Raw genomic sequence first — 13,103 nt, forward strand, 5'->3', positions numbered from 1 at the left:
TGAAATGGCCTGGCTCGGGGTGTGGATATATCTGGAGCACAAGTCTTCAGTGCTATGGTCAGAAAGTTGTCAGGGCCCACAGCTTTGGTGCTATCATTTCATTCGTAAAAAAAAACAAGCAACCTGTTTTCTTAATGAATCAATTATTTTTATTTTGCTGCAGCTTATATCTTCAGTTGAGACAAATTAGATGTGGTACATGAATGGTCTTTATCCACAAAGTAGTGTCACCTCAGTAATTAAACTGAAGACCAGTTACAGCTTCACTGATGCCCAATGAAGATTTATGGCAGGCTGGAAAAATAAAAAGTATTTTAGTGTTCTTTTATTCAACAATAATATTTCAATATCACACCAGCAGCATTAAATATCTGATATATTGGGTCTATTTTTAATTGTAATTATTTTCTTGTTTCCTCTCCTTTCTTCTTCCCCCAGAACAATTCTTCACCCAACAGAACTGACCAGGACCACACGTAAAGTCTTCCCCAATTCCACAACCAGTTTCTGGAACATTTATGTAAGAGCAGCTTAGGCTGAAACAAAACCCAGTAACCTTGTTTTATGAAAATGTCATTGCAGGATACTAGAGCACTGCTGTGGGGACTGCAAAGGTTCAAGACAGCGGCTAATCAAGGGTAATTATGGATGGGCAATAAAAGCTGGTCATGCCAGTGACACCCACATCCCATGAACCAATAAAAATAACACCAACATGAGAACATACCATGCATTTCTACCCACCCAAAACTAGAAAAATGAACCAACATTCATCTGACACGCACATTGTCAGGATTGGTTGGAATTGAACACCGAGTGAACTGCATTTTGTTAAATTTCACCCATCTATTTTGAACTCCTAATGCACCCCTTTAGGACTTCCAATAAAGGCTACATTGATATTTTACACCACCCCAACATTATTGTTCTCCACAGAATGCCTGCTTTGAGCTGTTACTTAGGTTAGTAAGCAAGCCTACCTTCTGCTTGCTCATTAAGCCCAGTTGCAACAGTCACAGGAAGTATCAAAGACTAATCCAGCAGCACATTGTTCCACGTAGGTCGCTCCACTGAAACATTGATAAAATTTGTTCTTGTCTTTTGGATCCGCATATGTGCCATTAGCTTTGCTAGTGCAGAACTCGCTTCCGCCACTGCTGCCACCTCCACCACTGCCACCACCACCAGGGGCATGAGTAGGAGGTGCCTGTGTTGCTTTAGAAGGAGCACAACCTAGAAGCAAATAAAATCCGTTAATTCATTGCTTGCTTCAAATTTAGTAGCACATGAAGATAAATGTTGCTCAGTCAAAGGTTGTTGCTGTATTGAAAATTTCAACTATAATTCAATTCCTTACAGTATCCAGAATGAGCTGATTGGAAATTCAGTTCAATAAGGGCTACTGAGGAAATCTTGTGACATAGCCAATTCTATCTGGAGCCTATTTGTTCGAGTGCAAATTTTTAAGTGTGATTTAATCATACTTTTGCTTTTAGTCAAGATACACAAAATATGTGGCAAATGTTACTGAAGCCCATCTGATACAAAGCTGATCAATTTGTATCACAATTTGTTATCCTTTTAAATGGCACAATAATAAAATGCAGATCTTCAAATTATTTAAGTAGCCTTTCATACTAGATGCACAAAGGAGCACAGGTTCATGAATTAGCCTATTAACATATATACATGTTTCAGTATTTTACTTTAGGGCTTATTCTGTGTTCAGAAATTGATGCTTCTTGATACTCAGCAAGATTCTAGTAGTCCAGTTTCTGTGGTTCTAACAATTTTGAAATTGAATATATTTGGGTGCTCCAAACAATTGCTAAGTTATTTTAGTTATTAGTTGATGTCCATGCTGACTTTGTGTTAGCAACAAGCTATCAGCTCCAAGTATAAAGAATCCTGACATTTACCTATAGAAATTCCAAGCCCAGTGTGCATTGTATTAATGAGAGGATAAGGTCCTTGGTTGCAGAAAGCACCAGAGAAATCATCCAGAGCAAGATCCCACACAATAGCTCCTCCAAAGGTGTTCTTTTTCATCCACTCAATCTGGAATACATTGTCCACAAATTAATTTCACAAATCCTTGTTTGCAAACAATTTTTACCCCAAATATATTTTGGGATTCACAACACACCACAGCTGAATACAAAAAGAGTCTTCTAAAATTGTTGAAATCCCAAAGGTCCTCTGCTACCTTTGCATGAATACTGTTTTATTCAACTTCTGTCATAGACCAGGGGAGATTTACTGTAATGATCATTAAAACAGATATTCCAAATATCATTGATATTGCTGTATTAGTATCTGTGAAGTGAGTCATTTCAGAAACTGTCTCTGTTTCTACCATTGACCATATCTTGGCTGCAAAGAGGTGAAAAGGCAGAAATATGAACTTCTCCCAAGACTCTTGTGTAAAAGACTAAATTAGAAATAAAAATGGTGGTTAAAACACATAAGATATCCCATCCATCCTGAATTAAAACCAACTCAAATAGTTAACTCAGCAGGAATGAATGAATTGTTTTCATAGCGTCATCTCACTGGCAGTTTTCTGTGTGATTTTGCCTTGGCCTCATCATCAATATGAGGCTCGGGATACAAGACCAATGTTAGATACCTCTTTACTTTTAACAAAAGGCATTCTCCAACCATCCCATGTATAATGGTGTAATGTTTCAGTTATTCAATTTATCGATATAGTGATTCTAATGCTTATCGGACAAGCTAGTTGTACATTATAACAAATATTGCATCAAAGCAACAAATAGAAAAGGACATCAGTTTAACAAAGGTACCTTGTCTTTAAAGCTTTCCACATTGTCAAATCCAAGCCATTCCCCCCCCTTTATAAGCATAGGGAACCATCTGTGGGACATTCCATTTCATGGTGGCACCATTCAAAAATGTGCAGATCTGTGAGAAGAGTGAGACATTAGCATTCAAATCATCAGTGGTCACAAATGATCAGTGGGTCACAATGCTGTCAATCTACACTGATAAGCTTTATCACATCACTTTTCCTTTGTTGGTTTTTTTCAGCTATCGTTTTCTCTCAGTTAGAAACCTCAAATTGGAGGCACTGTTCTTTTTTGCTGTTGAAAAAGTATTTTAATTCATAAAAAACAAATGTTGAACAATATTACTTCTCATTAAACATAATCAATGACTCCTCACACTGCATGTTCCCAATCTGAGGTACTGGGGCCAAAGAAGCATCTGGAATTTACCCACACACATGATAAAGAGTTTGATTTAAGAGGTGGCAACAACACCAGCTTCCTTATCCTCCAACAGTGTGGAAATAGTACAAGGGGTTGGCACACAAACTGCTCAGGATTGATTATAATCTTTGTATAAAATATCCAGGATTTTCCTAGATGGGATGTTGGGGATGTAAAATCCTCCACTTTGCCTCCATGTGTATTTTACAAGACTGATAACAATGGCCAGAGTAAGACAGTCAAACACCTTCCGATGATGGAGGTTGTGTCATTATGTCTCTGTTCATCAGAGTATGATGACACATGTTTCAGCTCCAGTTCCTTTGGTACCTAAGTTGAGCCAGGCCATGTGTTGTGATGCTGGCAGAGGCAGCAGGATCTTCATACATGGGACAGATGTTCAGATGGGGGTGTCTTTGGTAAGGATGCCTGTCTTTTAAATGATGTCATCCCAAAAACATTCATCACTCAAACTGCACAGGGGTAGCACATACTTTTAAGGTACATGTTACTTAATCTGCCTGAGGAACCGCATATGATTGAGGTACTGCAAATGTTCTCACAGTAAAACTTGAGTTTCTTGCTCAAGAGTAGAATTCAATATTTGATTAATTAGTATTTGCAAATATAAAATCTTATGGAACGAAGAAGTTGCATCGGTATCAATACCTCATAATAGGCCAAGAATCCCGCCTGTCTGGTGTATCGCCCAGCTGGTCCAGGCCCTGATGCTGGGGCTCCAACTGCAGTGTTGGATTAGCTCAGTCTGAAGGTATGGTCGTATGTAGGGAATCCAACATTCAGTTTCTCTGCAGGTGCTCTCTGATCTTTCCAGTAATTCATTGCAAAGTTCTACAGGAAACAACATGGAAGTATATGCTAGAAGGGCCTTGCAAACCACTTGCTTAAAGATAGTTATCCACTGGGAATAATAAATATGATTGGATTCTATTTTAATGAACACTTACCACATTAAAGCCAAGGTTGAGGGTGTTTTTGTCATTTGGGAGAGGATAAAGAGGGCTATTTTCTCCAGTGGTGCGACTCCAGGGCCCATAGAAATCGTATGTCATCACATTGAAAAAGTCCAAGATTCTGTATGAGAAGAGACCTGAATTACACTGATATCTTGCAGTGTTCACTGAGAATGTGTGTTCAAGTCCTTAAGAGGGGCTTGAATCCATAATTCTCTGACTCAGAGCCAAGAATGCTACTGCTGAGCCACCGCTAAGACCTTTGTGTGTTTCTATAGTATCTTGAAATATTTGAGGCTTTTGTTAAACCTATGACCTTATTGATGCTGAAAAATGGAATGGTAAACTAATGAAACTTCCTTGTCACTGACAGCCAGAAGCCTGCCCAACTCGATTTTCAAGCAAGCTTTGAAGCAGCCAGTGCTCAGCTGAAACAAACAAGAGCCATATTTAGAATCTTAAATGGGCTTATACGTCCATTGTTGAACACAAATAGAATCATTATGGTCCAATGAGTGGAACCATTGGCACTCAGGTTCAACCACACAACTCTCTACGACACTGCCCCCAGCGCTTGAATGAGTGCCATGGTGACCAGAAATGGACACAGTACTCAAGCTATGGTCTGCCCAGAGGACAATGCAGCAGAATCTGTAACATAAAGCTTTTACATCACAGCCCAATTGTTGAGAACAGGGCCTTTACCTTCAGGGACCTGACTGAGAATATAAAGTCAAAGAGTAATAGACTACATGATGATTGATGAGGAGCAATCTTAATGCATGGACACTTCTTACACAACTTAAACATACCTCTGTTAAATAAAAAGAAGAACAAGGTGTTCTCCTTGTTTCGAACAACATTTATCCTTCAATCATCACTAGAAAAAAATTCAGATAATCTCATTGCTTAAATGGGGTTAACTCATCAGTGGGGTCACCAAGACATCCCAGGCTGCAACTCTGATACAGTTCAAACAATGACTCGCATTGTTGAGATGTGCCTGCTGACTAAACTTGAAGGTCGAATTAAAGAACTCCATCTAGCCACTGACAAGGCCATTGCTTAGCTCTGTGGCTTTGCACATACTAAAAAAATAAATAAATCTCATTGCTGTTTCTGAGGCATTGGTGTGAGTTTGTTGGTTGTTGCATTTCAAGCAACTGCAGCAGTGTCTACAATGCTCCAAAATACTTTATTGACTCTAAATATTTTTGGGATATCCCAAGGCTGTGAAAGGTGGTACGTAATTCAAATTCTTTTTTCAATTGCTCACCTTCTGCTTTTCACATTTTTCTCCTCATTGAAAGAAAGAAGCATTTGTACAGCTTTCTCAACATTCCCACATTGTGACTACAGTGTAACTGGGATATTCCCAGTCAATAACCAAACTATCAAACCCAAAACCATGCAAGATGCTAACCACAAACTTTGTGAATGTTTGACAAGTAGGTAAATTCAACTCCTCTCTCTTCATCTCCCTTTCGCTATATCTCTCTCTCCTTCACCCAGCCATCTCTGTCCCTCTCTCCACCTTCCCCACAAACTATCCCTCTCACCTTCACCTTGTTTTAAAAACTGGCAGAATTAGATGTTTTTCTCGATGATTTTCTATCTCTTTGCCAGAATACAGTTCTACTGGAATCACATGATGAACCAATATTGATATCTAAGCTTTGACAGTCAAAACTGATAGGCAGATACCTGTGTAGAGATTCAAAGCAGAGCCACATTCTATCCTCACCTGATGACCAGATACATGCACTTTAATTCTGGGGTTTAACGAGACAGCAAGAGGAATGAGAACAGCAATCCCAAACAATCTTAGCACCTCTAACATTGTCTCAGCTGGATTCAGCCAACTCAACATCAAATGGAGACTGAACTGAGGACTTTCCAGGTCTGTATGGCTCAGCTGCTAACTAGTTAAACTTGCTGAACTACGACCTCCTGTGGGACTAACATGGATACTTACTGTCCAAGCTGAGGAATCTCATAGCCAGTGTCAATGTTATTCTTCCCACCAGCAACTGCAGCTGAGAGCAGCAGTCTTGGTTTTGTGGAGCTTTTCCCCTCAGCTTCAAAGGCTGTCATCAGTTCCTAGAAGTCAAAAATGAATAAAGTTTCCTTTAGCAACAGATCTACGCAAAAAATACAGAGTTTTAAATACAGATGAAAGCATTTTCTGGCTCCACAAAGTATACACATGGCCAAACGTCAGACAATAATCTATCCATCCAAGGTTTTAGTCAGAGGTAGGACCAGGTTTCAGTAGAGCTCTAAAGAAGAGTCATACAGACTTAAAACATTAACTCTTGTTTCTTTCTCCACAGATACTGCCAGACCTGCTGAGATTTTCCAGAATTTTCTGTTTTTATTAAATGTATCCTAAGTGGAGAGCTGTTATTGCACAGTAGCCAGAAGAGATATATTTTTATCACAGTGATTAATGAGGTTGCAATCAAATGATTTTGCTATGTAAATTCATAAATTTTGCATTTCAACATTCCACTGCCATGTTTCACAAATTGTGCAAAAGTGTGTTTTACATCTGTTTCTATAACAGTTTGGTAGGTTCCAGATCAGCCATGATCTCAGTGAATGGTGAAACAGGCTGGAAGAGCTCAATGGCCTATGTCTGTTCCTATGCTCTGTGTCCTTGATGAGGACCTAGAGAGGAAATTTAAATTTACAAAAAGGGTTGAAAGCTGCTTTATTTTAGCTAGTAGATTAAGCACCCGGTTAAATACATCTGGTCCCACCTGTGCCAACACAGTGTAGAGATGTTTGTCTTGTGGGGAACTTCCTCTTGACCCAGGATATTCCCAGTCAATATCCAAACCATCAAACCCATAACCGCGCAGGAAGCTAATCACAGACTTTATGAAAATTTGGCGAGTTGCTGCTGAGGAAACCATAGCAGTGAATCTAGAGGAGGGTAGAAAGTTAAACAAGATCCGAACACATTGTATTTTGGTTTCAGTAATTACCAACTGGACCTTTCAGAGCTTCATAGCTTTAATAATTTCAAAATATACCAGGAAACCAATTATAATTTACAAAAATATAGTTGTGACATGTTGTATTGTTGCTGCTCTCGATGATCAGTTCAATCAATCGTGATGGGTTTTATTAACTTCAAATGAGTCTTTCTGAAAATGTATTTATTCTTTCATGGGATGTGAGTATCACTGGCCAGGCCAGCATGTTGCCCATCGCCAATTGCCCTTGAACTGAATGGCTTGCCAGGCCATTGCAGAGAGCATTTCAGAGTCAACCACATTGCTGTGAGTTTGGAGTCACATGTAGGCCAGACCAGATAAGGATGGCAGATTGCCTTCCCTGAAGGACGTGAGTGAGCCTGATGGGTTTCTACAACAATTGACAATGGTTTCGAGTTCACCATGATTGAGGCTAACTTTTAACTCCAGATTTATTAATTGAATTTAAATTCCACCAGCTGCTGTGATAGGATTTAAACCGGTGTCCCCAGAGCATTAGTCTTTGACTTTGGGTTATTAATCCAGTCACATTATCACTATGCCACCATCCCTTCCTGATGCAACCTTTTCTTTCAGACAGAGATTATCTTGTTAATAGAGTTTGAATTATATTTTTATTTTTGAATTCTTTCTGAATTATACTGAGAGCTCAGAATGCTCATAGTACACTCATTATTGGGTAATCTACATATTTACCTAAAACTACATGGTTATCAATTGAAAATCTCTCTCTTTGACCCCAGCTTATTTTACATTATGGGCAATAAAAAAAGAATCACTCTTCATCCAATCTTAAAATAAAATATTTTGATCTTACTTCTGAGTTCCAAAGTTCCAGCCTCCGACGGACAGGAGTGTCTTAAGGTTTGCATTTCTGTGGTAAAATTAAAAAAATTGTTCTTTTAGAATAAGGAACATAAGCAAATGCATTTATTAACACAACAGCAACTGCTGAAAACCATTATTGTCCTAATCTTTTTACTGCTTTCTCCTCTTGGTGATAAATTTTAATTAAACAAAAATACTTCAGTGCAGAACATACACTTCACAACAAGATGTGCCACAGGAAAGAGGATAAGGTTCATGCGGGGATGTCCCACAAACAATAAAACAATCTCTTTATTTTATTCTTTCATGAGATGTGAACATTGCTGGCAAGGCCAGCATTTGTTGCCCATCCCTAATTGCTTTTGAGAAGGTCTTGGTGAGCCGCCTTCTGGAACCACTGCAGTCCATGTGGTGCTAGTCAACGCAAAGTGCTATGAGCAAGGGAATTCCAGAATTTTGAGCCAGAGACAGTGAAGGAACATTGATATAGTTCCAAGTCAGGCTGATGTGTGTCTTGGAGGGGAACTTGCAAGTGGTGATATTCCAACACCATAATGAAGCAGCTGAAGATGGTGGGGTCTACGACACTACCCTGAGGGACTCCTGCAGCAATGTCCTGGGACTGAGATGACTGACTTCCAACAACCACAACTATTTTCCTTTGTGCCAGCTATGACTCCAACCAGTGGAGATTTTTCCCCCTGATTCTCGTTGACTTCAATTTTGCCAGGTCTCCTTGATGTCACACCCAGTCAAATGCAGAAGTCACTCTTACTTCTCATATTTGGGCCAAGGCTGTAATGAGGACAGGAGCAATGTGGCCCTGGCGAAGCCCAAACTGAGCGTCAGTGAGCAGGTTATCGCTATGTAAGTGCCGCTTGGTAGCACTGTCGCAAACACCTCCCAACACTTTGCTAATGTTCGAGAGGAGCCTGATTTGGTAGTAATTGGCTTGATTAGGTTCGTCCTGCTTTTTGTGGATGATATGCCTGGGTATTTTTGCACAATGTCTAGTAGATACCAGCGTTGTAACTGCACTGGAACACCTTGGCTAGGGGCACTTTAGTAATTCTTTTGCAGATTAACCAGTTTTTTCATCAAGCTTACTGGGCAACATGCATATTCCAGCTTTGACTGAACATCAGCAGCAGAGATCTGTGACCTGGTTGTTCTCTAAGAGAGGAAAGTGTAAATGAGAAGGGAGGAGTTTAAAAACAGGGAAGACAAAATCACTTACAATATTGGGCTACAATAATGGGGAGTAGCGTCAATTTTTTGAAAATATTTAACACGCATTGATCAGTGCTTTTTAGCTGGCTGGAATAATTAAAATGCAAATTCCATCTCACTCACTCTGAGTTGCTGAACAGAGTGGAAATTCCAGCACTCTCCAAAGCCCAGTGTTTCTGCACATATGCAGGAGTGTATACACTGCACTTTGCATGACACACGTGGCAGCCTGTGCACCAGCGTACTCTGAGATTCAGATGCAAGTGCAACTTTTAGTTCATTTGGCAAGTATAATCTAGCTGCACACTCATTAACATAACTTCTCAGTTTGATCTACCAACTCAAGGGTTTCAAATTACAATGCTGAATGAATATTCAGTGTCTTATTGTTTATAAGGCACAACATGATATCATGATTGTGTCAGGCATTGTCAGACCCATTGGGCATTGACTCATCTCTGCCAATGGGACACAAATCAACATAACCCAATTTCACCCAAACACCAGCCATCTGACTGGGTCAGTCACGTTATGTTTACATATAATTGGGCGCAATTTTTCAATTTGCAACAAGACGTAGTAAGGGCCTCAAACTCTATTTAGCATTGCAGGTAAGTTCTCAATATCTATAGAATAATTACTTCTTTTTAAGGCCGTTGAATGAGTTGTAGAGAGTCACATCGTTCTATTGAATGGTGGAGATTTTATTGTTGTTCATCCCAGTAAAAGCGTAGATCAGATGCGTGCACAAGCAAGGATCCACATTCTCTGGCTTGTACTTCCCCTCTCCTGGTCTGTACTGAGCCCAGTTTGTAAAGTAACAAACCAGTCTGTAGGCAGAGCCTGAGAGTGAGAAAATAGAAAATCAGGACAGAGCTTCTACTCATTACATAAAGTTAAACAAAGCTTGAAAAGCACAAAGACTCACCCAGTTCCAGGCACGCCAACAAGACCACCGCTGGAATGAAGAATATAGGATAAGTGTTAAAATTATGATCAAAATATGATTAAAGGTTCAAGGGTTCACAATAATTCTATTGTACGAGTGAATAGGAACCCTTAAGAATCGATCCTTGATCAAACTCTTTTCCTCACGTATTTGCTGCCCTTTAGTGAGGTCATCAACAGGCATGGGCTCAGAATCTACTTGTGCATTGATAACACCTGGCTCAACCTCATCAGCACCTTCTCCTCCTCTGCCACTGTACTGTCAAATTATTTACCCAACACACAGCCTTGGATGAACCACAGTTTTTTACGGTTAATCATTGTAAGACTGAATTCATCATCCACAGACCTTATTCCCAACTTTACTACCAACTCCTTCCCGACCACTGTCCCATACTGAACCAGATTGCTCGTCAGCCAATCTTCCACTAAATGCCTCATCAACACCATTGTCATCTCCAAGCTCAATGGGGTAGAAATTAAACTTGTCCATCACAGAATTGTGCCTTGGGCCTTAACTAAATCTTTGGGATGAGCTGTCAGCATCAGTCCTGCCTCCACAGTGAGCTCGCCCTGCAAGAGAAGTACATTTTGGACAATGGGGGAGAAAAGTGGGCTCATTCCCAAACAACTTTCTGATTGCATTCTTGCAAATGAAATCTTCTGAGGGAAACCTCATTGCAATTCCCAATGTGTTTGTTTGCATTCCTTTGCTAATTTAACCAGTCAATCCTAAGTAGGCTAATGCTATTCCTGAAAATGCCAGGCAAAGTAATTTCTTGCAGTCATATTGCTATCACTCAATATAATCTAACTCATTTATTCTCATTAACTTCAGCATTAGTTGAAAACGAAAATGGGTAAACCTGAGATTAACACGGTTGCTCACCTACACAGTTGTACTTTGATGCTATTTTGCATCACAACACAAACATACAGATGCATGTTACTGTGAAAGAGCATTTAGTGGAGGAACAGCAGGTGGATAATCCAATAGGTTATTTGGAGGGCTGTTTGAGTTTGATCAAAACTTGCACTTGACAGCAGGCTAACCATCAATGAGGCATCTTCAGATAACATAGCAAAGAATCAATTCATTTATAATTAGGCTTGAATTTGAGAAAGGAGTCTTCACTTTGTTCTATTCCCTGTTTGAATCCTAAGGTTGAGTTTTATGAAAAAAAATACAATATCAAAGGTAACACATGGCAAAACAGGCCTACCTGTTCCAAGTAGAAGCTTTGCCATCTTGCAGCTGGTGTGTTGTGGGCATCAACTCTATCTTTTATACACTGAGTTTATCATTTATGGTAAACAATTCCATACATCATTTGCTTTATCACTGGAAAAGGATCAGTCAATTCGAAAATCAAAAATTGATCATGCATGATGAGCATAGCCTTAATTTAAATAAATCAATTCTCCCTTTCAATGTTCCCAACATGTGCCTCTGACATCAGCTCAACCATTTTAACCAATATAGCAAAGGGTGCACTTTCAACCAGAAAGGTGTACGTTTCCTGCCTGAAATATTGGGTGAAGCCTTGAATTTTCTGAAAAACGGTTGAGCTGCAACTTAACTTCAATGCCAGACAGTCCTAGAGTCCTTAGAGAAAATCCTGATTAATATTATGAATTATCAATATTCCAATCAAGATGCACAGATGCACGATGATATATGTAATGACTCAACAGAGCAGACAAGTTTCAACAAGAAACAGATAAACTTTATTACAGAGAGCTTTTCAGGTGCTATATGCTCGATCAACTCTCGTTGGGAAGCCCCAACCCCAAATTACCTGTGCTTAGGGTTCATTGGTCGCAGCCTCCCAAAACATCACGATCCCTGATAGACAGCAGGGGAGGCTATACCTTCAGTTACTACATTTCCTCCCCGTTAGTTTTTTACAATTTCTATTTACAGAGAAACATTTGAATATCCAACAACATATACATACATACAACTTCAGCTGATTAAACATCAACGGCGGGATTTTCCGCACCCGCCCGCCGTGATCTTCCGGTCCCGCCACAAGTCAATGGACTTCTGGCTGGGGTGCCGCCTCGCCCACGGTGGGTCCCGCCCATGATGGGGCCAGAAAAACCCAGCCCAAGTCTCTGAGGTCCTTTCCTTCTACAGCTAGAGCAAAGTAGCTCTATGACTTGAGATTCTTCAACAGGATCGACAGGATCTAGAACTGAAGCACGAGATACATCATTAGAAAGTGGCAGTTCAGCGTTGGAAACTCTACATAGACTTCAAGCATATCTATTCTAGGTCAATCTGTCACCTCAGGAGTTGACAGTTTGACGTTAATCACAGGCAGAATAGTTGGTTGTTGGAATATCTCTCTAGCACGAATATGATCTACATGCTTACAAATGATTCTATCTTCCACTTGTACTTAGAAAGATAATAGACCAGTCTCTGAGACAATGGTTCCAGGAACCCAATAAGGTCCACTTCCAAAATTTTGCAAGAATACCGTGTCTCCTGCACTGAATGCGCAAGGTTTGCTGTGTATATCATGGTTCAATTTTTGATTAATCTGGCTCCGCTCTACCTTCCCCCTAAATTTGTAAACACCAGGCTTAACCATGTACGAAGGCAGTGTTTCATCAATAATTCAGGTGGCATTAAACCTGTAGACGAATGTGGCGTTGTATGATAATTGAGAAGAAAGTGGGAAAGTCGAGATTCTAGAGTACCTTCTGATAACCTTTTCATAGCAGACTTGAAAGTTTGTACAGCTCTCTCAGCCAAACCATGGTCATCATAACCCTCCATGCCACCTCCATAGCCACTAACCCAGTATCCACCATGGAAAGAATTCAGGACCAATGTGGAGATGAAACAAAGTAAACTTCTAAAAATCTAATACAGCTCC

At 39.9% G+C, this 13,103-nt stretch overlaps 1 pseudogene across 1 annotated transcript; it reads right to left on the minus strand.

Moving 5' to 3' along the window:
• Positions 1-231: 231 nt before the first annotated feature.
• LOC144683246 (acidic mammalian chitinase-like) lies at positions 232-11,463 on the minus strand (annotated as a pseudogene). Its single transcript, XR_013577204.1, has 12 exons — positions 11,439-11,463; positions 10,196-10,225; positions 9,909-10,110; positions 8,027-8,083; positions 6,970-7,135; positions 6,183-6,307; positions 4,202-4,328; positions 3,903-4,085; positions 2,808-2,925; positions 1,920-2,058; positions 981-1,233; positions 232-294 (listed from the first exon to the last, which is right to left on the minus strand). The product of XR_013577204.1 is annotated as an acidic mammalian chitinase-like (transcript).
• Between the last annotated feature and the right edge of the window lie 1,640 nt (positions 11,464-13,103).

Source organism: Cetorhinus maximus, chromosome 8 (genome assembly GCF_964194155.1).
Source record: "Cetorhinus maximus chromosome 8, sCetMax3.hap1.1, whole genome shotgun sequence".
NCBI lineage: Eukaryota > Metazoa > Chordata > Chondrichthyes > Lamniformes > Cetorhinidae > Cetorhinus > Cetorhinus maximus.